This window comes from Manacus candei, unplaced genomic scaffold, assembly GCF_025592945.1.
Source record: "Manacus candei isolate 608988 ecotype Guabito, Panama unplaced genomic scaffold, ASM2559294v1 h1tg000049l, whole genome shotgun sequence".
NCBI classification, from domain to species: Eukaryota; Metazoa; Chordata; class Aves; order Passeriformes; family Pipridae; genus Manacus; species Manacus candei.
The window spans coordinates 32,523,427-32,547,453 of NW_026138097.1; the positions used below are offsets into that span (position 1 = coordinate 32,523,427).

The window sequence follows — 24,027 nt, forward strand, 5'->3', positions numbered from 1 at the left end:
TGAATTTCACAAGCCCATTATTACAAAACAGATATGAGCAAGTACTCTGTTGGCAATTAGAGCTCCAGCTTTATTTTATTTATTCTAGTATAAGAACAGATGTTGCAGTTATTCAAAGGTTTTCACAACCTTAATTGCTGACCTTAATTGTTGTTAATCTTTCCCATGAAGTGGAGACAGACAGACGCCACCCTTATTTTGTGAAGAAGATAGTGAGCTGCAGGGTATGAATAATAAAAGACAGTATTGTCTGCCTTCTCCCTCCTGTGTGAAATACAAGTGTATTGGGATTGGCTGGCAGCATGGAAGAAAAAGAAGGAATGAATGACTCAGCTGTTTTATTTATTTTTTTGAAGGATGCATCTGCTACAGGATTGAGCCGTGACACTGACATTTCTTCCCCCTCCCCGGGAGCAAGTGAAGCTTTCAAGTGCCAGCTAAGGAAGTGCTGTATTTAGACTTCACGATGCCTGAAACAGCTGATACACAAAGCACCCTGTCCACCTCATTGAGCATCACTCAGGCTGTAGTATTAAGAAGCAAAGCGTAGAGTTTCACAGGGCAGTATCAGGTTTCATAAACAAGTTCTCAGACTGGACAACAAAGCAGCATTTAATTATGTGCTAGAAATATTGCAAAAGATACATGAGAGCTTCCCAGGTCTTTTCCTTTGCCAGTGGGAGGTTTGCCTGACACTTCTTGCTCAGGTGTGCAAAGTTTATATCCCTCTTTTTGCTGCAAAAGTTGGAGAGTTAAGTTTTCTAACCAAGGAGTACATTCCTCTGCCAAGTGTACTTAAAGATGTTAACTTGGTGTCCCAGTAACTTGAGACCAGGCAACGCAGAGGAGGGACACAAGTTCAGAAATGAAACACAGGATGTACTGATGCTGTACCAGGCACACCCAATAACCTATGGCAAGAGCCCCAGAAGTCAGGGTAGTGAAGATCAATTTCATGTTTATGGTTACCTTCAAACAAACGCCCAGACTGAATTTGGGGCACAAGACTTAATCCAAAGACCAGCCTAGAATGGCACCTGCTACCAGCTCTAATGCAAAATACAGGAAATCAAGTTTTCCCACCCCTCACCTCAAAAACTCACCTTAGCTGCAAACATCTTCTAGGTTTCTTGACAGAAAGAAAAAGTAAGGACTATTTTGATTTTAGTTCCTTAAGAGATATTATGTTTGTTCATTAAAAGAAGTCAAAATAAATAAGCCAACCAGACACCATATATACTAAACACCTGCTGACAGATTACTTTTAAGAGCAGCATAAAAGACTGTAATAAGTAGCACAACAGAAAGCATTCAGTCAAGATTTCTAGAGGAAAACATCAAACTACCAAGCTACTAATTATTGTACTTACCCTGTCACACATAAAGTGATTTGGACATAGCATGGAAGATGGTAAGTTATATCAGTTTTTAGAAATGAGTTCAAGGTAAATCCAGTGAACTGAAAAATCAGGAAGTGACTTCTTTTCTGAAGGAACCGGTTAAAACTAGATAACATGGACCTGAATAATAAATAAGATGGCATGAGGAAGAGTCAGTAACTCTTTTGCAGAAGTTATGACTCAAACCTAGCCACAGTTTATGATACTGTATGAACAAGACACATGTGGACATTATCCCTAGGCTGGGGACACTTCAAAGGACCAGAGCTGCTATAGTTTGCAGGAGTGGTTCCCTCTTAACACCCAGCTGAAGGATAAGAATTAAACGGAGGAAAACAGAGCCTTTTTTTCCATACAAAGAGTCTCCAGAATGACTGTAGTGGCCATTCTTTTCAAGATATCCATAAGCTCTCTGAAATGTGACACAAAATTTGCCAGCAGTATGGTGTGTTCAGTCAGAGTTGGAGCTTCATGCAAAGCACAGCAGAATGATCTCACGATTGCAGGCAAATGGATAGCCAAAAGGGCAACTCTAATTTCCACAAACTCAAGCCAATGTACAAAAAGAAAAATAACCCTGCCTGTATGTACCACTGAAGTTTTAAGTGTCAGGAGTCTTAAGACTTGTTTGAAGTATCACCTTAGAGGGAAGGCGGGGGAGGATCAGACAATATCTCACAAGGAAATATAGTAATACAGTATTAAGAATCCAGGAACTGTCACAAGCAAAGCAGAATCATGACAAGTCATAAAACCCAGGACACACCCACTTCTTGAAAACTGTGGGCTGTTATGACACTAAAAGGGTAAAATAGAATTAAAAAGAGTACAGAGAACAGGAATTCCTGAAGCAGAAATGAACAATCCTGGATTATTTGGCACAGGGAAGAAGAGAGACAGCTGAGGGACAAGAAGGCAAACATTGAGTGGAGAGGAAACATGCAAATCTTTTCAATGGGGTGACTGGACTTTGATCAATGTGTTAAAATAATAATAATTTAGGCTAAACACTGGAGAAAGCTTTTTAAGGGACAGCACCTACAGTAATGGGTGTGCATGCTCTAGAGAACCAGAGTGCAGTTCACCATGAAGCAGAAGGGTCTAAAAGCAGAGAAAAGCTCCTTGCAGGCTTCCTATCTAAGAAACTGCAATTCAAATTATTTTTTTTTTTAATTAATAGTCCTGGTTGTGAACTGTGGGCTCTATACATTAACCTAATGGGGAGGGTGAAGGAGAGCTGGAGGGACAGCTACATCACTGAGGTGCAGAAGTACCACCTCAGCATTGCCACACTGAATCCTCCAAAAAACACTGCATCAATCTAACAGATTTGCACCTTTAACAATTTGGCAGAGAACTAGAAACTACAGTTGCTAGGCATCCTCCATGTAACATTTACTTTTAACAGCAAGTCCTGCAGGCTGCTGCAGTATGAAGAAGGTAGAACACATGTAGCCCGTGAGTTGACAAGCACACGCCTAAATTCTGGCTCTCTACCACACAAAACATGATCCACTTTGCCAAGGTGCCTCTCCCACTATTTCCATGGGAACTTACTACATCCACGATATGCTACATTTTAACACTGTATACAAAAGATGCTGTTTTCATAGTGGGCATCTAGGAAGGCTCTTCCTTGGCATTTCAGGTCAGGACAAGAGCAAATTGAAATCTAAGGTTTTAAAGAACATGAAGCTTCCTGCAAGATAAAGGAAATCTGATTATGTCCTCCCAAAAATCACAACATAAGCCCAACACCATACTGAAAGCTGCTAAGAGACCACAGCTGAACAAAGCCTTGAACACTTCTCATAAGCTTTTTATTTTTAAAAATTGAAAAGCTACTTTCAAAACAACACAAGAGTCACGACACCAAAAAGATTCTGGCTTTTTCATGTTCTCAGAATAGCATGCTAGAAAGACATGTACAAAAATAGAAGTTTTAGGTGCATTTTGCTTTCATCTCAAGCATCAGCACAAGTCTATCCAATGAAGCATTTGCATAAGGCTCCATAAAGCATTCCCTCATCAACAACCCCGCTCTGATCACTGGCATAAAACCGAGATCAGATGCAGCCAATCACTTGAAAGGCCCCCCATACCAGAGGATTTGGATGCTGGAGCAGGCTTGCACCTTCCCCGTCACCCCGCACATGCTGCACATGAAGAAATTCAGATTTCTCTAACTTGCTTTACTGTAATCCAAGCGTTTTAATAGAAGGTGGCAGCCAGCAGTATCACCAAAAATAAAATCATCAGAGGGACACTACTGACATGTAAAGTAATATTTTGTTTCAGGAGGTTAAACATGCAGGTTATTTTCACTGTACTTCTTGAATGCAAATCAAGCAGTAGCAGCAAATTTTGGGAACCATACTCCCTTCTCCTTCATCCCCAGTAGGCTAAGTAGGGAAAAAGGAAGTCTCCAAACCAGCCCCTCTGTGCCTTGACTGCCCAGATTCACCCTCACTGCCCTTCTGTGGGGCAGGACAAAGCTCACTCACTGCATCATGGAGAGCACCACTCCTCACCTCCTGCTCCCCGCCTTCTAGGAATTTCCCAAGCAAACGCTGGAGGATTAGGAGATGTAATGCTATTAAACACTGCAATATCAAAATCTGAACTAAAGCACATAAAGTCCCTTAAGAGGAAGGGGGATTTTGTTGATTTTTTTTTTTAACCTCTGGAAAAGCATCTAAGGAACACAGGGAGGAAGCAATGTCAAAACTGGCAACTCTGCAAGCAAAACAGACAAGTTTACATGCACATTGCAACCTGCCTGCTACTTCAGATTACTGATTGCAGAGCAACAAGTTATTCTCTCCCTAATTGGGTCCCAGTCTAAAATAGTCCTGTTATTTTTAGTACAGTACTTAAGTATCTGAACTGTGCCCTGTACTGCCAAAGCTGGCATGCATCCCTGGCCATACCAGAAATTCCGATATTAAACAAGAACACACACGCCACATATCCAGGCCAACGTTTGTTCTTCTGCCTTGTCTTTAGTGGGCGACTTTAAAGACTTTAAACATTAACAGCCAGCCAAAAATGGCACAGGCTTATATGCTAATTCTGCATTTAAAGCCTCTCTACCAGCTACTGTGCAACAAGAGAATCAACCCAGCAAGGAAAGACAGAGGGTTGTGATAACACCGATTAGTTAGAGACAGTCAGTTTGCTTTTAGGGCACAGATAGAAGATGGGAATGGGATTATTTCACCTCCATTTTGCCTGTTATGAGTCCATACAAGTTCTGGGGCACTGGAGGAGAGGATAAATCCAAAAGGCACTGTAACTCACCCCTATTCTGTCCCCTTCCACACTGCATGTACACTATGGATTAAATTTAAACTAGTTAAGAAACAAAAGGCCTGTGTTAAATATGTTTACACACACACACACAGAAGGAGGATTATGTAAGATCTGTCTCACAAACAATATGCTTCTTCTGCAGAAGAAATGAGATGATCAAAGCAAGACTTGTGCATGTTTCCAAGTCAGTCTTCCCACCTTCCATCACAGAGGTGACAACCGTCCTGCAGCATGCTAATTCTGGAGTGCAGGGAGCAGAACAAAATCCAAAAAAACCATAGGCTGTTCCAACAAAGCCTACCTTGTCACCATGAGCTGACTGCCTTGTGCTTCCACTGTAATCTCATTTTTGTTAGACCAGGAAGAATAAGTTCCCAGGAGGAATTTACTCTATCCTTTTACCAAGTACTTTGCAGTAAGGAAGTCAACTCTATGAAAGAGCTTTAAAGACAAGATCCTAACCTGAAAGACGGCTGCCAGCCAACAAAAATTTGTTAGTCTCTATTACCACTAGACCATCTGTTCTTGAAACTGTACGTTCCTTTTCAGAAGGGTTCTTATTTTGTGAACAGCATTATCATTGTTCTCTCTCTCTCTCTCTGCTCTATCAACAGCCCCTTATCCAACGCACTTCTAGATCTAGTGGTGACACAGGACTAAGCTTCTGGTTTATCATATTGTTATCTAGTCAAGTTGGGTTCATTAGTATATTTCAGTACTTTCTATTTTCAGTTATTATAATCTCAGACAGCAGCAGAAGCAACATATATAAAACCATTCATGGTTTCTGAATTACGGTTGAGTTGTTCAGGGGCACCAACTAAATGATGTTCTCAAACCCAAGTCTGACAAAAACAACTGAGACAAAAATTGAGCCTTTTGGCATGTGCCCATTAACCATTTCAGTGCTTTGATTCTGGATGAAACAACTTGCTTTGTATTTGAAGAGAGCTTTCTGCCACTGACTGTTGTTTCTCATCTCCGGTTTTTAATTGGCTTCCCAGTTAATCCTCAGACCCAAGATGTTTAAGTTTTGCTGTTGCCTATATATGACAAAAAGCAAGTAACAGTTAGTTCTTCTGTCTTGCTAGCTAAAGAGGTCAAGCAAAGTCCATTCATCTGCACTCCACTAAAAGAGCAATAGCCTGCAGACAATTATTGCAATACCAAAATAAGTGAAAGTGAAACAAGAGACATCAAAAACTCATTCTGTAATTCCACAGCAATAAAATAATGATTAAGGGAAAGGTCAGTCCACTCATGGCTTTCTGAAGAAAGCTACAGGTAACAAGACCAAAACAAAAACACCCAACTATTACTAGTGATGATAGGACAGAGGAGAGAAAAGAAATTAGATTAATCAACTTTCAAATTAGCTGGTTTTCATGAAATTCAGTCATGAATTGAATAGTTTGAATTTTTCTTAAAGCTTCAAATCATTAGCAGTTATTTTTGAAATTTCATAGTGGATTGACAAGGTAGCAGAGGCTACAGAATGGCAAACAGTGACATCCTAAAGAAGTGGGAGGAGAAAGGAGTGGAAAGAAAAACCTGAAGAATTATATTTGTTGCCTAATTTGCACATGGATTGCCATTAACCCATCTGCTAGCATCAGGAAGAAAATAAAAGACTGACTTCAACAAAAACTGGTTTTCCATGCATAAGCCATGTCAAACCAACTCAATATCCTAGTATGTCAGAATAACATATTTTAGGAACACAGAAGCAGTAGACACTGAATCTTGACATTAGCAAAACCACATCAAAAAATTCAAACTGCATTCTCATGAAAAGATAGGAAAACTTTGTCATACTGTTATCAATGCAAACAGTCATCTTATGGCAAATTTGAAAGTGACTGGGTAACTGCACTGACTTACATTAGATTTTTGACATTTGCTTGGAATGTCAAAAAAAATTGAAATAATAACAAAATAGCCTGATATACTGAATAAACTGTGCAGAGATCTGCCCTAGTCCCACACTGTTCTAACACTAATGATCCAGATAATGAAGGAGAAAATGACACTCATTAAACTTGGGGAAGCTGCTAACTTGAAGCTGCCAGCTTGGTGGAAGACTTAATTCAAAGCAAGTTTGAGAAACTGGAAAATTCTTTGTTGAGAAAGAGGCAAATACCACACAGGAATGTACAGAAGAACATATGTGAGAATCATGAAGCAACAGTTCTGTTCTACTTGCGGCTGATAAAGCTTCCAGCACAAAGCTGTACCCAGTCTACAGCAAATTTCAGAAAAGATCAACTGGAAAGAACCCAAGCAAAAGCAATAGGAACATCACAGAATTAGAAAAACATGACATCTGGGAGGAAAAAAGAAAAAACAGAATTAACTGGAGCTCAGTCAAAAGAAGCAAAAGTAAGGGTCATGATGAAATCTTCTAAATCTGTGAAAGCCTGCTGCAAAGAAAGAGAAAATAATCTGTTCTCTGTGCCCACCACTTTCAGAAGAAGAAACAGAAAAGTTTAAAAAGCAAATATTTAGGAAAACATTACTGGGTGAAGTGGCAGGGAGGGTGTGGAGTGAGGGCACAGAGAAAAGAGAAGCACCAAATCAAAATTGCTAAAATGGGGAAAAAAACAGCGAGTCAACAGAGTACACAGATTTTCCCCCAATCACTTTCACCAAGCTCCCATCAAAAACTGCATACTCCAAAAACAACTATACTCCAGCTTTTCATTGACTAGTTGACCTCTATAAAGTCTCCTCTCCAGATCTAGGACTGTGCTACAAGAAAAACAATCTCAACAGATACATTGTCTCCTCTCTTTCTTCAAAGGACAGTACTCAAAATGAGAATACCAATGAGTTGCTTACCAACTGTAACCTTCTGTGCCAAAACGTCTTAAAAAAACTCCACCAAACAAACAACTTAAAACCTTAGGTGTTAAAATAGCTTAAGAAGGCTAACCCATCTACTTGCTTTTGTTGATACAAGAATCCGGCTATGTCCTAACACTACAAACAAACCGGTACCTGACAAAAGAGAGGCACAGTGCAAATGCCTTCAATGCTAGAAATTTTGCTCTCCAGTCTCATTCTGGGGGACAAATAGCAGGAACACCACTTTGACTATAATGTCTTGAGTATTTTTAAATGCTTAGCCACAATCAGCAAGCTGTGGATGAAGATCTTCTGGTTTCACTGCCTGTCAGGTTTTCGAAGGGTACATGGTATAGAGAAATTTCTTCTTCTACAAGATCATGGAAGATGATAATCTATACATGGCCATCCCAGCACAGTTAACTGGAGTCGGTACTGTAAAGTGCAATCTTATCATTCTGCAGCTTGGCATTAACACTTATTCAGTAGCAAGCATCTCTAGAAGTATGGATGGGGTGGGGCAGGGGGGGAACCTGGGGAAAAACCCAACAAAACTTCAATCCCTTCAATTTTTTTTAGCTTGTGGACTGTGAGCACTGAGCTATAGCCACCAGTGTATTCCAAACTGTATTTGCATTTGTTCTCACTATGCAAAACGTATGGGATTATCTATAGGAAATGAACTCTGATTAGAAATAACTGCAAGCACTATCTTATCCAGCCAATAAGATGCAGTCCCCCTCCCCTGCAGTTTGGTCTCCACCATTTGCATCAATGGAAGTAGCTGGGGACAGACGCTTCACAAATCTCCCAAATCCAGTACTCCTGGGTACAAGACTTATTTTAGCCTTTGACCATCCAACTGGAAGATATTTAAGCATGCCACAGAGGCTTAAGGGAGGCTTTGAAATTTCATTTGCTTTATATTGTGCAGTGTCAAAAAGACAGTAATTTGTCATATTTTCTTGAATATCCCTGAGTGAGATGCTGATGCAGAGATAAATATTTATAAGGCTAGTTCATGCAGGTTTCCTTAAATCTGACCAGATCTAACTCCTTCTTGTTTTAAGAAGTAGGAATTATATGTAAATATCACAGCAAATGATATAAGAGTTAAGATCAGGTTTTTGTGCATGGGAGGGACTTGCTCTGGATTTACAGGATTAGCACCAGTGCCCATCCCTTCCTATCAGGAATGACCCTCTGCTCTCCACTTTGCATCTTTACAACTGCAGATACTGAGATCTTGGAGCATGATGCTGCCAGCCCACAAAGGCAAAGCACCAGTTGCTCCTAAAGAGTGACAGGGCTGGGACATAAAAGAAAGGAAAATAAATTGGTTTTAAAAAGTAAAATCAATAGGTATAGGCATTTGAAGTCAAGACCGGTGAACAGGCATTGCCATTGCATGGAGTTCCGCTGTACCACTGTTTGTATTCAGAGTAGAAATGTTTTTGCTCAGGTGCCTCACCATGTGGTTATCCCCGGAATCCCTGGCTGCCTGAACGGCCACCAGACCACAGGACACGGCACATAAACATCTACTCAAAATTGACACTTATGGTCTAGAGCAGGACTGAAGTCAGGCAAAGTTTTAGATGCAGATTAGCTACCTGTATCACAAGTGGGATGTTTACTATGCATTGTGGTATAAATACTTGTTCTCTCCCAATTTTTTTCTTAACACTTCCTTCACCTTTGGCGAGACAGTCATCATCTCTGAGAATTTAACTTCCACGAGCTGGGACATGGAAGCAAACACAGAGTGACACAGCCATCACACAGGCAAAACACCAAAAACTATACAGCCACCAAAATCTGCAGGCTTTTCTCATACAGATGCCTGACAGCAGCTCCAAGAAAGTGTTAGTATTACTTGGAAAAGATAATCATATCAGTAATCACTTTCAGAGCCATGATTTAGCCATGCTTTGAGCTAAGACATTCCCATCATGTCATTTTCACCTGAGGAGGGTGGGGATACAGCCTACTTTGCCTTTTCACACTAGAAAGACATACATGACTATGGAAATCAATTTGATTCCTTCTCCTCTCACACTGTTGACAAGTGGGTGCACTGGGAGGGGGAAAAAAACCGCAAAAGATCAAGTTGATGAAAAAGTTGAGCTGTATCAATATCACCCTTCTTTGTGCCTTCTCAGTTCTCACTATGTCTCCTAAAATCTCTTCTTTAAAGTATCTTCCCCTCTCCCTCCCACTGTTACAAAACACACATATGAGCAGAGAGGTCACTTGGAAATTGTCAATCAAATCTTTAAAACCAGATTGGAATGGTTTTCTTTTACAGTGTGTATCTCAATAAAGAAAACACACATTTTTGGTTGGCGTTCATTTATATTCTTTGTTCAATTTTAGATCTTTAGTCTGTATTCACTTTTTCCTCCCTAATAATGGGATGACTAGATTCTTTCTTTATAGGATGGAAAAGGGCAGAAGACTTTGCAGTGTTCCCTCGTGGAAGATGACACAGTAATTCAAAGCTTTACAGGTCAGCTTTAGGATACAGTTACTTTGGACTGCTCTGCTTTGATTTATACAATCCTGTTACTTCTTTATTGACCAGACAAATCTTTAGGAAGATTACTGTCATGCTACATCTTCAATGATAAAATAACACATTTGCAATCCAGGCTGCACTTAAAGCAACAAGGTTGTAAAATAAAAGTGTCGGAAAGTCATTAAGATTCAAGAATATGTGTTTAATTTTAAACTGCTAATGAATTTCAGAGATAGCATCTCAGGTAAAAGTCACTTTTAATACAATCCTTTGAGTCCATTGGTTTTCTAGGGACCTCATTTGACATGGCTAAGGTGTCAGGTATCGTAAGTTACTCTGTTACAGCAGTACTTTTAAAAGGATCCCAGACCATCGGAAGACTTAACCTGAAGCTCTCTCCTCCAAGCCCCTCAGCTCCACACACAGCCACAGCCCTGCTAAGGTTCCACACTACCACCCAGCAGCCCCCCAGCCCCAGCCCAGCTTGGAACAATGTTTCCTATTGCATACTCCAACATGAACTAGCCCTTCATACACCGCATTGCTGAAAGGCTTCATCCTAAGGTCCCAGAAATACCAAAGAAGTGTTGGATTCAGCATGCATTGAACTGCAGAGGAGATACACCACTCTCAGACATCATAAAGGGGGGTGTATAATGTAGTATAATCAGAGTACACTAAACTAATTAATTTCAATTGAACCCATCCAGATGATGCCCTAAGCCTGACCTGCAGAAGGACATTTGCCGCCCTGACCATGAGAAGCAACACGTTCTTCCCTTCATCTTTTCCCCTCATCTTCCCACAGCAGTTTTATGTACAGATCAGTCATAAGACCTTTACCAACCTTCAGCATATTGCTAAACTATGTCAATGCTCAACAAGAATCCTTCAATATCCATTAGGTATTCCAGAAAAGTATGGTTTTACAATCCTATTTTGCATAGATGTCACCCATCCTCAAGAGAGAAATGGGATATTTGGGTGTCTGGGAGGGGAGAAAGCATGGCCACAGGGCTGCTGGGAACAGAATGTGATACCGCAGGTAGGTAGCCCTGGCTGCAGGGCAGGAGGAGGAGCAGAGAAAGACACTTTTGGAACCTCTGGGCTTTCAACCCAGTAAGCCAGGATTTCAAAAAGAGTTCACACACAAAGGACACGCTTCCTTGCTTGGCTTTACAGAGTTACTACTGCAGAAGCAGAGGACACTGGCAGGAAGAGGTGTCTAAGACCGGCTACTGGTTGAAAGCATCATTGCCCACAGAATGCAACAATTTATGGCTCTAACATAGGTTTAGGCAAAAATTCACTCTGACCACACAGCTTGAACTGTAGTCAAACATTGACTTTAGACAAGCCACAGTTGCACATAGGAAAAAAGGTTCAGTCCCAAGACACTTTAAAAAAAATAAATAAAGTAATTGATTTTAAAAATTACCCATCACATGAATGCTTCTCTGGCTGGATGAATCTTCTCTGAATCACTGCCAAAGTCAGTACAGATATGACATGGCTGAAGGCAAGCATACAAGCTGGCCAGATATCCTGAGAAGTGGAAGAAACTTGGTATTTGTATACAACCACATAAAAAGTAATTTTATGGGCACACTTTGTCATTCATTACTTCCTTCACCTCAATAGCCCCAAATCCTACAGCTATGTAAACCAACCAAAGCCTTATGAGTAGCATTTGTTATAAAACCCAAACTTCATTCAGCAGTTATATAGAGTGCTCAAAGTAAAACAGAGTATGGGGAGAACATGTAACACACATTTTGCCACTCTCCAAATGACCTTGCAGAAGACAGAAACTGTTTTCAGATGGAGGCAAGTCCCTGTAATGAAGGCTGAGAAAAGATCTCTTCCTCCATCCATCCAGGAGTCCATCTCTAATAGAGTTGGTACCCAGCCAGAAGGACTGAGCCAGTCATTTAACTCAACTATTTTTGTGCTAAAATTATGGAAACAGCTATTCAGATATGTTTCTAAAGAGAAACCCCAGTCCCTGCTGTGCAATCCAGAACCCAAGAACCCAAACCCTAGATCTTCCCAAACTCCGTTTAGTAAAATGAAGAAAATCCATTACATGTCACCTTGCCATCAAAATTATTCCACATTTACCACAGTCAAGAATAATAACTGAAATTACTGAACTTTGGGGTTCAGTCTGTGGGGTGGTTGGATTTTTTTTCAGGCTAAAGCGTACTAGCTTTAGCAAGGCTGAGAAATTTGCACTCTGAGGCAGCCCCTGAAGCGTCCCAGGAGTGCATGAGCAAGATCTGCCCCACAGCCACTAAGACCATTCCTAGCAGGCACAAGAGAAGTCACATCTAATGCTTTTATTTGACCTTGGTTACAGAAACCCCTCTTAGTCAGAGTAGGGGGGTTGAACCAGCTTACAGGTAGCTGTGGGATCCTGAGACTGGAAACATGAGTCATTCCAGGAAAAAACACATTTCAGCTGGTAACTGGTCTGAAACAAGTATGTTTTACCACTACAGTCAACCTAGTCTCTGGTGTTTGAACAGCTATTACTCTTGATATTTTTCATAATATGAATAATGATGGATTTATTACCAGTTAGTTCCTCAGTTGCTCTGTTTTATGATGATCATATAAGATACAGCTAAACATACCTTACATAATCTTCTGAAACTGAAGGTGCTATTTTTACCTTTTTTAAATGTACAAGAGCAATAGTGACATTTTTATTATGGCTGAGTTGCTCAATAAAAACCCCACCTAGCACTAACATATTTCATATTCATTTTAAGAAAACAACCCAACAACACAGGTCTATTTTATTTAAAAAAAAAAAAGGGGGAAATTTAAAGACACAAGTAAAGACAACATCTCTTAGAACCACAGTTCACGACAACACACAGATCAGACACAAGGTTAACCCTCACATATGGTAGAAAAATTCCCGTCAGCCCTTCAATAGGTAAACCTTGCAAATACAGGCAAGCTCTGGAGACTCTCTGCAAAGCCAGGTCTAAGTCATTAGCTTGTTTGCTTACGTAGCTCCATAAAATTTTTTGGAATTCATAGAGAAAAATAACCTTTGTTGGATTGCCAGAAAAATTAGTAGGTTTCCCTGGTCAAGCTGGCCCAGCAGTTTGCTATCACTGAAAAGAGATGGGATCTATTCTTCTCTTTCCCATTTCTTTTTCTTCCTTTCTCTGTAAGGGCACCTCACCTCATCTGCCTCACCGCATGCTTCCAAGAACTGATTCCATCCTTTAACCTAAAAGAAAACCAATCCCAGAAAAGACAAGTATGTGTGACAGCTTTCCTACCTAGTTATGGAGTTAGGCATGCACATAGGTAGTGATCAACCAAGCTGGCCTGAGGTAAGAGACTCAAATGCTCTAACAAAAACAACATCATCTTTTGGCAGCAGTGAGTTTTTAGCATGACCCACATCCCTTGAGAAATGATGACCTGCCGCTCTCCCAGGGGAAAAGTTTCTTCACCTCTTCACACTGTAGATTTTTCATTTAAAAAAAAAATTAAAAAAAAATTAGCATTTCAACACTCAAAGAGGAAAAAGTGACTTGCATCTCTGATGGCTGCACACACACTGTCTCCCTGAAACTCTATTGAGCATTGCCAAATTGACCTGGAAGGCAATTTCACATCACCTATAGACATGTCACCTTAGTTAACGTGCATTTTAAATGAGACCCCTGTAAAATAAACCTTGTAAACAAGAGCTGGACTGTTGGACATGAAGGACCCAAGAACTTCTCAGAGATGAATACAAGCAAAACAAAGTCAGGCTGTTACAGCACAGGATTCCTTCATTCAAGTTTTCAAAATTGTCCATTTTCCAAACACCGTGAGAACCTGCACCCTGGGAAGAAGAGTTTAACCATTTCCGAGTAAACCAGGACAAATTATACATTTACCAAAATTAGCTAAGAATAAGACTAGCAAGACATCTTGCAATGCTCTTCTCCTACTGGAGGCTGTATCAGTACTATTTTCCAAAGGACACTGGGGAGGAAGTTATCCTCCAACAACAACTCAACTAGGTGTTGCAAGTGTTATCACACACCTAAACTCATCCTGTCGTGCACAGCATCATCCGCAACAGCCTTTGCAATGCTTCTCTGACTTTTCATTTGTTAACAGTGTAATACTCCTTTGCTAGCAAGGAACTCCACAGAGATTCTTCCTGACCTTTTTTGGCATCAGATCTAGAAAAAATAATGCATGCCAAACACAAAACAAGTCTGAGTACACACCAGAGACGTCAGTAACCCAAATAGCATTTGCTCTCCACTCCTACAACTAATCTCATAGTCTCCTTGCTCAATTCTCATGTAGCCTTTTAGAAAATAAACCCAATGCTTCTTCTAAAACCTTTCAAATGTTAAATGTGGTGACTATGTGTAATGTTATAACAGCCTACCAGTAAAGGATATCAAAAGCTTCAGTTTATGAAAATTGGGTATAATCTGTGACATTCTATCCCGATCATTCCTAGAGCATTATAATGGGCTATTTTGATTGCTTTCCCCTCACAGGGCTGTCCTGGTGTCAGCTGTGATACAGTTAATTTTCTTTCTAGTAGCTGGTACACTTCCATGTTTTGGATTTAGGATGAGAACTATGTTAATAACACACCGGTGTTTTGGTTGTTCCTGAGGAGTGCCCACATCAAGTCAAGGACTCTTCAGTTTCTCACCCCACCAGCAAGGAGGCTGGGGGTGCATGAGAGGCTGGGAGGGGACACAGCCAGGACAGCCAACCCAAACTGGCCAAAGGGATATTCCTTACTATATGGTGTCATGCTGAACAAAAAACTGGGGAGATTTGGCTGGGGGGCAGTGGCTCCTGCTTGGGACTGGCTGGGCATCAGTCAGCAGGTGGTGAGCCTCTACATTGTTCATCACTTGTTTGTAGTCTTTTTTAGTTATTATTATTTTACCTTCCTTTTCTGTCCTATTGCACTGTGTATCTCAACCCAGGAGTTTTACCTTCTTTCCAATTCTCTTCCCCATTCCACTGGGGGAAGCGAGTGAACTGTGTGGTGTTTAGCTGCCTGACAGGTTAAATCACAAGGGCCTTCGTTATAATCATCATTTAAAAACTAAAGCTAGGTGTGCAATAGCCAGGGAGGAGGGGAAAAAAACCCAACAAAACAAACAAAACCCCAACAATGAACCAACCAACTGATCAGGAAAAAAACACTACCACCAAAACCACTTTTGGCCTCAACTGTCCGGACTTCAGATTTCCTGGAATTAAATATTTCGTAACAAAACAGGAGATGACAATGTTATAGCTTGTGAGCTTTTTCATGAACTGTTTAAAATGCATGCATTCTCCATCTAGAGCGTAGATGCTGGTGGCAAATCTCCTTCTAGCCTAAGATTTAGAAGCAAGCAGTACTTTGTCCTCACAATTATGCTGCACACATATGTTTCTCTTGGAAATTGTTTACTACATCTCTTGCTGTGACTATGTACAGTAACTGGAACATCATAGTTAGAGCTGGACAGGAAAAAGAAAAGCAAACTGACCCACCAAGAAAGCATCTGACAGCACTTGAGCCATTGCTCTGCACAGTATCAAGGCTTGAATTCTGACATAATCCCCTGACATCTTGGATGATGTCAGCACAATCAGCTATTAGAATGAAGAGTGATCATCCACAAGACATTAATTCAGGAAGAATCAATGGCCTTGCAATACATATTTCTCCCTTAACATCTCATAAATGGACTTCAATACATTTGAGCCAGAAGGGAAAGCAGGCCTTTTAAGAAAGCTTGTGATATTTTTGTCTTGTGGCAAAGCCTTCTGAATTTTTAGCTTTTCCAGCTCCTTGAAGTTTAATTCCACACTTGTGCTTTGATATAATAAAAGCTCCTCGTTCCTTTCCAAGGATGCTCAGAGCTTTAACAGTACACTAAGCAAGACCAACCCACAGATTTTACCTTCCCCCAGTCCTTCTCACCCCCTCTCTCAATTCCCATTTAAGGAGAGAAAACATTCTCCTATCTGAATCCATACCTAGTAGTTTGGCAGAGATGAACATCATGGAAAAGAAGGAGAGAAGAAAGGGGGGAGGAAAAAAAAGAAAAAAATCCCTTCCCTATTTTTATTTCAGATTTGAAAACTTCTGCTCTAATACTTGCTATTATACAACTATGTTGTGCTATCATCCTCCATTAAAATCAATTATCTGGGAAAATTCTTCTAGCAGATTTTTCTCTGGAAAATGATCCAAATCCTTGCTGCCAGTTAGTTTTGACATCTAAAGCACTTTACAAACATATGAATCATGCATAGACACAGAGTCCAGTTGCAACTTCCTGATCAAAAATATGTTTAAGTGTCAAATCAGAATTACAGAACCACAGTTCATTTGTGAAAGATTTGGGTGATATTTTACAGATTCCTTTCCTCATGGTTTCAAAACTTAAATTGCACCTGAAGATGACCTAGAAATAAAGTTAATCAAAGGAAAAAAATAACTTCTGAAAACTTACTCTATATTACAAACCAACAATATGAGCTGCAGCCACTTGATCAAGCCGTCAGAAAGGCAGAATTTAGACCCTGGCCATTGAAAGAAGCTTCTAAGTGTTCATCAAGTGCTAATCTCCATCATGAAAAGAATCTACAGACTTAGAGATTCTCCCTCCTTATTGATTTTCTCACCAGGGATGCATAATGAAAGAATGACACTGGTCTCATGAAGTATTATCCACCCTTACTTATCTGCAGCCCTCAGCAGCCACAGGCTCAGCTTGAATGCAGATGGCTCAGTTCCTCCGATTTCTCTGTTGCCACAAATTCTGCAGCAGTAAGTGTGAAGAGAGCACAAGGACCACCACACTCCGAAGTTTACTGTGTGAACAAATGTAGAAATCCCCACTGCTGCTCAGCAGGAGAGCTCCTTCCCACTGGGCTATAGGTTTATTCCAACAGGATGGCATGGCATTTCCTCTATGGTTTGCCTGCCAGGAAAGTAATTTCCTATTTTTGTCCTGTTGTGAGCTAGTAGAAGCTGGCATTGATGGAGGCTGGGAAGAATCAGAGGCTGGTTTGCTAGTGGTTTAACCAAACATGTGTTTACAATCACCCCATTCATCATGCCCTGTCTATGCAAAACTGTCTTTTTTTGGAATTTCCCCATGCTCCTTGGGTTTGGCTTCCAAAAAAGTTGAAACAGACTCACTAAGAAATACATTGTTTGAATATCATGGCTAGAGCAACAGAACTGTTGCTCAGTTGAAACAGTAATGATTACAATGGTTAACATCGTAATCATTAATGAAACTGTTGCACATTAAGATCAACATGGCTGCTCAACTTGTTGCTGTTGGCCTAAGGATGACAGCCCAACAGCAGGAGGGTAAGATAATGGAAAAACCTCTTGCAGTCTTCTCCTGGAGTCCAACAAAAGAATACAACAGAAATAGGATACTGTTTCTTTCTCAGATGCTCTACAGCTTCTGGCCCACAAGAAGAGAATGCAGAGATGGTCATGGTGTTCCCAGTAAGTTCATCTAGGGCACTTATCACCTCTGTATCCAAGGATCATGACTATCACCATAAGGCCAAAGCTCTTTTCAGAAACATACTGCACATATAATTAAGACTTGCAACTCCCCTCACCCCCTCCCCAGTTCTCACTTCAGGGAAGAATAAATAGAGTCTGTCCCATCTTCATGTGGTAAAGGGAGAATTTCTCTCTGCTGATCCTTTCTCCAAGAAGAGGTCAAATTATTCTAGCAAAGAAGCCTTATCCCATCATACCTGAACAAACATAATCTCAAAGACAGCAGTCTTCAAAGCTGCAAAGAGCTTCAAAAGAGACATTTCACTTCTCTCAGTATCAACAAGGTAGACTTTCATGCCATATGCCTAGATTATGCAAGTTTTAGCCTAGCAATCTACAAGTTTGGTACAACCTGTAATTTTACTTCGTATTACACATCAGAGAACTACGCATTTTTCTCTCTGCTTTACTCTCTCCAAAGTTGATACCCAGGGATACAATGACCTACCAAAGGGTTCTGAAAGGCTTCAGCAAGAAAAAGATCCCTCACACTAATTTATAATAGTAGTTACATGCTGTATTATCCATGCTACTGGAAATCTCCTACTCTGCTAAAGAGATCATCCACTTGAAAACAACCGATCTTCATGACAGACAGCTTTTGCTGTAGCCATTCAGGAGTCGTAATCAGCATTCCCCATGGGTTAACTAATTGGGATGCAATTAGCAAGTTTCATTAAAAGCTCTCTTGACTTGTAGATAAGCATTAGTGTTGGGCTTTGAAGAACCCACATTATTCATCCTGACTATATTTTTGTTCAATCCACACCTGAGTCTCTGGTCTTTGCCTACAAAGGGTGTTTGCCAAGTAAAAATCCAAGCAGCCATATAGCTGCCACCACCTCCTAATGGAAGATGATTCGCCCAGTGCTCAAAACCTCATGGTTCCATGACTGACTCCTCACCATTAAACAGAAACCCCTGGTCTTTTCTGATATAGAGACCAGGAAAGACAGAACTGTTCACAAGGACACTACTCTAAAGTAGGGCATGAACTCGCCTTCAGTCTTGACAACCACGCCCATCTGCTCTGCATGAACTGATCCCTCTGCCAGTTATGGAAGACCCTAGGAAAGCAAAGAGGGAGCTAAGTTCTCAGGCAATGGGTGCACATTAGTGTGAATATGAAGATCTCTTTAAACAGTTTCAGGATAACCTGTCACTGATGATGACTCACTTCTTGAATCCTTCAATATTCAGGGTTCTTATGCACATTTTAAGTCCAAAAGCTGCTAGAAACCACAAACCCCACCACTTTCAGATGAAAATGTACCTGTATGAAAAATGTAGTGCCTATATGTCTCTCTTATATCAGGTACCCACTGAAGAGACAGTATCCACAGGAATAAAGCATATAAGCAAAGGGACTGTAGAATATATCCAACCAAATCTTATAGTCAGGCTATTCTGGTTGTTTAATCACTGAAGAGATTAACAGTCTGTTTGCAGACAGTATGCCTCATACTGATCAACAGTTTTCTTTAATGCTGCACTCATAGTGGAATCTGGCTTCCTAGGACGTTACTCTCCACATCCACAATGCAACAGAGGAGTATACTGAGTTTAAGTGGGAAATGCTGTCCAAAAAGATCATCCAATTCAACAGATGGCATGAGACTAAGAAAGACCTGGCACAGGACTAGTTCAGAAGCACACAGCTCAACATGTATAAAGAGAAGTCAGTGAGGTGACATCTGTTTACTTCATAATATTATGTTTCACAACAACCACTGGTTTGGGAGAAAAAGTGGTAGGAAACAAGACTACTTTGCCACATCCAAGTTTAGACTGAAAAGTGCTCTCCTGACCAGCAGGCAGTGCAAGGTTAGCAAACCTGTAAATAAAGTTCAATGCTAATAAAAGGACACCTTGGCAACCTCATTACTTGCAATTCTTAAAAAGACTGGGGGTTTCAACTTTTTGGTAAAGGATCACCATTCCTAGATTTCCCTGGGTGAAGAGTCACAACTGGTATATTTTGGACATGGCCAGGAGCAGGTCCAGTTTCCAAGAAAAACAATCCAAACTTCTTAGCCTGCTTTCATACAGGAGGCTTACGCAATCACGCTGTAGCCAAGCCAGTTGGCAAGCTGCATGCAAGCTTGACAGAGGCAGAGGTCTCAAGAGTTATCTTCCTTGTTTGTGAAAACACTGGGCCAGGTGGGCAAATGTAAGAAACGCTACACTGTGAACTGGCATCAGTACTCTCGTAATTGAGATAAATCCAAAGAAAAGTAGGCTTCCTTAGTCTTAGTTTGGACAGAAATGTTGGCCTAAAGTGAAGAAAAGCTTTTCTCTTGACCCCATTAATAAAGTTCACCCAGAGGTTTAGAGTAAAAAGGCCAGTAGAAAATAGCAAGGGTTTTGCACCACAGTGTTTGCTGCAACCAGTGAAATTTTTACTCGAGCAAATACTTAAGTGCATCCTAAAAATGTCTACCACTGGACATCAAAAGGTAACCCCTTCATCTACTCCCCCACTCCTGATTTCAGTGGTCTGAATAAGCACCTAAGTGCATTTCCCACACACAGATACACACTTCCTGAGACAGGGCTCAACTGGTCTAAGAAAAAGTTTTATCTAGAAATCTAGCCTCATTTAGCACGATCACCTCTACAACCAGATACAGAGAGGCATGGCAAAAGGGAGGAGAGGAGTAACAACGTGGTCCCACCTAGTGTGACACTACCCAGGAGCCCCTCAGCTTGCCTGCTGCCACCGCTATGCACGCCCAGGGAAGCTGATGGTGCCTCACAGTCTAGATGGACATCTGTTCGTTCGGGGCTGTCAGAAAACAGATTCCCAGTGCAACACTCCCGTACTGCTGGCAGAAGCAGCGCATGACCCAGCTATGCCTCTCCTCTGCCAGCTGGGAACTCCCTGCCTTGGAAGGATACCTTCGCCAGAAAGATCCAGATACTTTTTTGCCCATTTACACCCCAAGCACAGATGAGAACATGACCAAAAACTTCTAAAAAACCTTTGTGACAATTCTTGCTGGAGTCATTTAAGTGCTCACAAGACAGAGGGTTGCAAAAATTTGATTTATTCACAGAGTGCATAGTATACACTTTAGCAGAACTGAAATGCAGAGATCCATTTTGCATTTAGGCAGTGCTTTTGGACTACCTAATAAAAACACAGGAATATGCTACTGAAATCCAGGTGTGGCTGTATCTGAGGATGAAAGCCAATTCACACAGCGCTCAGGGAGGGGACAGTTTGATTAACAAAACCAAGGAAAACCATGAAAGTACCACAAGATCTTTAATATGTAGCCAGGGCAAACAAGACCTACTTTAAGAACAAATAAAGTCCAAGTGAAGAAAATAAATCAGACTATAACATGGTAAAATGATCACTGGAGGCAAGCGTCAGGGTCTGCTGCTCTGTCAGTTTACTGTTTGCAGTAAGGCTACCAAACAGTACTCTTCAGGCTTTGCTGTTTGCTCTATATTGTGCTGAATTTTAAAGAGTTTGGTTTTGGAGGAAAAAAAAACCAAGTAGCCTTGATATTAACATACACCTGTACAAAGATAGCCAGAGGAATACAGCTCCGGTACAGCTCTCCTTCTTATGCTGCACTGAGAGGTTAAGCCCTGAAGGAAGACTAACACAGAAACGGCAAGTGCATCCTGCTTACCTTCTGCACCCTGCTTCAGTTCCAAAATGATCATGAAGCACAGGCAAAGCTCCTGTTTAAAGTTTCAAGCATACTTCCTTTTTCCGTGTGAGTTCTCTAGTCTCCATGCATTTATGGTGGGTTTTTTTAACCTGTCCTCATAACTCACTCCTTTTAAATCTAGGATTAGCCTTGTTGCCCTTCTCCATACCTTTTCTAGAGCTTTAAGCACAACTACTAGTCTCTAAATGCAGGAATAGATTGAGTTGGACTGTTAATGTATCCTTGCAACCTTTATGAGGCAGAATAATTTCAACTGTCCCTTAGAAGCGTACCTTGAGGTGGTAGATACCCACATCCCTCCTATCCTGCTTGCTCTTGCTTTCCCCCAAACCCAAATTCATTCTGCTTTACCGAAGGGAAAAGCAAACCACATTCTTCGGGTCTGTTTTAGAAAACCTGATCAATGCTGCTTTGACATACCAGCAACACATGTTCCCATTTCAACAAATGGGAACATTTCAGGCAGACCACCACTTCAGATGGAGTGGGGCTCCTGGCTGCTGAATCAGCACTTTCCATCCTGCTGGCAATACAGAGTTATGCGACGCTTCAAAGGAAAGCGGGGGAAAAGGGGGGAAAGGGTGGGAGGGGGCCCTGGCACTTAAGCAACAGAAGCGGGCAAGAGGATTGAGCAGGAGTTCATCTGCCAAACCAATTAACTGCAAACTGTTCTTATAACGATGCCACAGTTTCAGCCCCAGCTTGCAGTACCACAGTTATACAATGAGAGAGCCATGCGTGCACGGCTCTTCCCGGCGGGGAGCTGGGGCAGGAGCAGCCCCGCACTCCCCGCTGTTGCGGGGCTCCCGGGCTAGCGCGGGGCTCTGGGCAGGGCCGGGGTTCCGCGGCGGGCAGGGCCGCTCTCCCGCAGGCACACGGCCGCCCGGAGCGGTCGCACATCCCCGCCGCGGATGAGCAGTGAGGTGGCAGCACTCCGGGATGGCATTTCTGCGAACTGCCCATCCGCCAGCACTCCCGCAAACCCCGAACGGAGCGGGGGAAACACCGGGGACTTTCGGTGGCGGCAGCAGCACCGCCAACAGTTGGCGGGGCAGGACCTCACTCTCCTCCAGTGCGGGGCGACGGAACAGCCCGGCTCCCGGCACCGCCGGGGCGAGGCGCGCAGCAGGCGAGCAAACAAAACGCGGCAAAGAAGCCCCAACCCGAGGGAAAGGGCCGCTCCCCCGAGCCCCGCGGCAGCCGGCCATCCCCCGTCCGGGCCCGGGGACGGCGGGTAGTGCGCCGGGGGCGCTCCCCGAGAGCACGGGGAGGGGGGGGGGCGGCTCGCCGGCGGCCCCAGGAAAAGGAAGTTTGCTCTCCTCCTCCTCCTCCCACCGGCCTCCGCCACCGAGGAGCCGGCGAGCCCTCACCCACCCCGGCCCGACCCCCCCCCCCCCCATCCCCTGCTGCGGCTACACAGGGGCAGCCGCTGGCCCCCTGCGCGCCCCGCACCGCCCCCCGGCCCCTTACCTGCTGGGCGGGCGGCCGGCACCGACCCCGCCGGGCGCCGCGCACCCGCCGAGCCCGGGGCGGGCGCGGAGGGTCAGGGGAAGGAAGGGTCGTGTGAGCCGGCGGGGACGGGAGCGCGGGCGGGGAGGGGGGATCCTCCGAGCGGCGGGGTGGAGTGGGACACGGGCGGGGGAGGGCAAGCTCTAGGAGCCACGCGCCTCAAGAACAACAGTAACAAAAGACAAAAAAATTACAATTTTAGAAAAAAAAAATTAAAAATAAAACAAAAAAGAATTGCAATTAAACAAATCGGGAGAGGAAAAAAAAAAAAAGGGAAAAAAAAAAAAAGCAAAACACACCCAAAGCGGACGCGGACGTTCGCGCCTCCGCAAGGCGTCCCTGGACTGCGGGAAGAGGTCTGCGGAGAAAACTTCTGCCTGCCCGCTGCCGCCGCCGATCCCGGTGCTAACGACGCCCCGCCACCGCCGCGCTCTCGCCTCGCGCCCAGCTGACTCCCGGTGCCGCTCCGCCCCGCTCCCGCCCCATTCCCGCCCTGCTCCCGCCCCGCTCCCGCCCCCGCCGCACGCAGCCGCAGCCCCGACCCGTGCCCCGCCGCGGGCGGGAGGCCGGGAGCGCCGGCGGCACCGGCGGGCGGTGCGGGGATGGCGTCCCCCCCCCCATCGCCACTCTCCGCCGTTCCGGTGCGAACGGGGCTGGGGGCGGCAGGTCGCGGGACCATGGCGGGTCTCCTGCCCTCCAACAAAAGCTCACCCGCAGGTAGCATCGGCTCGTGCTTTTGTTGGGAAGGGCTGATTTTCTTTAAAATAAAACTGACAGAGCATCTGCAAATGCAAGGCATTTGTGCGTGGACTTTTTCTTTAACCTTACCGGCCCCGTTCTTACATTTTTCCCAAAAAAACTGCGCAGGGAAGGTGCCCCAGCTCCCCTTCCAGACAGCGTGGAGCAGGCGCCCGGCGTGTGCCAACAGTACGGGGGGCTGCTCGGAGCTTCTCTGCACCGCAAAGCGCCCTGGATCCTCAGGCTGCTACCAGCACTCCTACAGACTGCTGCTGCGAACTTCTGTGTACTGGGACTTTTGGTATTTCACCCTGGTAACTCCAAGCCATCCCATTTTGCAAGTAGCGTGCAACTCGGACTGTGGTAAAGCTCTTTCAAGAGAAGCGAAGCTGCTCGCTTCCCGAAGAGCTGCTGTTTTAAAGCGTATAGACTTCTAACATG

The 24,027-nt window shown here is 43.1% G+C and overlaps 1 protein-coding gene across 5 annotated transcripts in view; it reads right to left on the bottom strand.

Annotated features, from left to right (window-relative positions):
- Window positions 1-23,307, bottom strand: part of GRB10 (growth factor receptor bound protein 10) — a 144,941-nt gene extending 121,634 nt beyond the window's left edge. For 2 of the 5 annotated variants that reach the window (XR_007906530.1, XM_051799018.1), the window contains exon 1: window positions 22,810-23,288. The gene's annotated coding sequence lies outside the window, so the exon portion shown is untranslated. Of the gene's footprint in view, window positions 1-22,809 lie in introns of all 5 variants that reach the window. The other 3 variants (XM_051799016.1, XM_051799019.1, XM_051799017.1) reach the window with 3 other exon arrangements.
- Between the last annotated feature and the right edge of the window lie 720 nt (window positions 23,308-24,027).